Genomic DNA, 2,249 nt, shown 5'->3' with positions numbered 1-2,249 from the left:
TTGTTGTTTTGGCGCGCGGTCGCTGGGCAACAATTAATTTAAACGGTCAGAGCGGCCAAACAACACCCCAAAGGGTGCCGCACATAACGGTTTTATCGCCTCTGCTCTTAGTAATACCCTAGAAAAATTCAGCTGTGATTAGGTATTCCGTTCAGATGGAACATGGGCCCTCTTGAGGTATTCCCGTGATGTAGGAACGATAACACACGAGCAAGGATTTCCGGGTGGCAGGAGAATGCACGCACAAATCATAGTCCTAATAAACTGCTCGGCACCCGAAGCTATACAGCATTCCCGGGCCCATTGTTTTCCCTAGACAAACCCGCTAACATGTACTTCCCCTGTGTGCATTTAGTTTCCTGTGTCACTAGCCTCAAAAGTATTATAAAACAACTGAGGAAAACCACCCAATCAGAAGGCGCTAAAAAGCAATAGTTAAATCATATGAATGATTTTTCAAAACTGTCGACATACAACTGGACGATCTGTAGGATATTTTTATAGACCTTTTTGAAACTCTATAACGGGTAGACCGTTGTTTAACCCTTTCAACGCGTTTTGCCGTTTACTAGGTACGTCAAGGGAGTTAGTCCGTTTATTTTTGTAGCTGTAAACAGACCGACTATCGAATGTTTTCAATAAAAATGTATACCAATCGAAAGGAACGATACAAACTTAATGATTAATTAGGAGTCCCGATATCCTCGAAAAAATCGTTCTTATAGAAAAAATATCTGAGAAATCAGTCTCATTCAAGAACACGTCATTGCCGTGCAGCCGATCGTTTGTCAGCTTTACGTATGATGTTTACAGTCAATTGTTAGTGTGATGGATAATGTTCACCTGACACTATATATTTGTGTTGAATAACGTTCCCTTGGGGTTTAGTTTTTTTTAAATATTACTTAGTTTTTAATACAAAGCTTAACTATCTCCTTTTTGTTTTTGAAAAGAAATCCCCCGGGGGTTTTTGACAGGAACAATTTGGGTTGTAGGGTTTTTAAATAAACATTAGGGGTTGGGGAATGGTTTTGGTAAAGTTAGCTAATTTTTTAGGTGAAATTAACCTAAAGTAGGTTAAATTTTTGTTTAATTTGGTAAATTTTAAACCCACTAAAACACATAGAAAGTATAATAAATTAAATAAATATATAAACTTGGGTATTATCTTGCTATAAATTTTTTTAAAAACACAAAATCTTTGAAAAAACCGCCCCAAAAAATCAACGCAGGAGGGAGTTTGAACATAAAAAAAATAACGCGTTGAAGGGTTAAACATTCTTAGTTGGCAAATGAAGACGATCGCCCAATCTATCAGACATTAATAAAACTATTTGGAGGGAAATTTAAAAGCAGACCGCTTTTGCAACCTAAGCTCGTCATCGTGCCGTTAGGCCCGGCCGCTGCGTGACGAGCTGGGCTCGTCAGTGATCCACAATGGGTTAAGCCACACACTTTTGATGTAAGTTCTAGACTTTTCTTGAAGTTAATTGTTTCAGGAACACCAGAATCAGCTAAAGCTTTGAGAAAATTCAGAACGTTAATCACAATACATTAAATTTAGTTTGACTACTTAAAACTCTTATCATACCCTCTAATTCCTTCTTTTCACAATTTTTTTTTTAATTTTCATGTGAACTTCCAGCTTCATCCATTTTTACTATGTAACTAAACTCACTTGTTTAGAAATTACTCATCAGGCGGTAGAATACGACTGACAGGGTGGCGTGTGCACTCAGTGTTGCCAATTTGTGCCTAAGAGGGAGTAATTTTCAACCTTCCTCTGCTTAAAACAGTTCCATATGTAACAACAGCGCAGATCCACACACCCGCCTAATTAAATTGCTTAATGTTATTTTATATCTTAGAATCTAAAATTTTGATTGATATACTTGTGGAGTGTTTTCATTTTAACCAAGGTTGAAATAATGATATGGCAGTCAGCACCAACCACTTATTAACTTATCATTTATTAAAATTGTCCAGCATCATTCCCTTGTATTATAAGTACCTTTTTTCTGATTGTTTTATTCATTAGGGACACATTAATTATTAGTATTAGGTTCATGCTTCAATAAAATCAAACAAAACACTTCAACTAAATTCTCTTTGATGACCAGTCAGTGGATTAGTATCATACTTAATAATAATTACTAAAATAAATAAATTAAATCAATAAGACTGGATCACTAACCTCTGCAAGTTCCCCTTTTTGTATCCCATTCTAGTTGCTGATCTATCTACTTATG

The sequence above is a fragment of the Homalodisca vitripennis genome, chromosome 3 (genome assembly GCF_021130785.1).
Source record: "Homalodisca vitripennis isolate AUS2020 chromosome 3, UT_GWSS_2.1, whole genome shotgun sequence".
Lineage (NCBI taxonomy): Eukaryota > Metazoa > Arthropoda > Insecta > Hemiptera > Cicadellidae > Homalodisca > Homalodisca vitripennis.
This window is presented reverse-complemented; position numbering follows the sequence as displayed.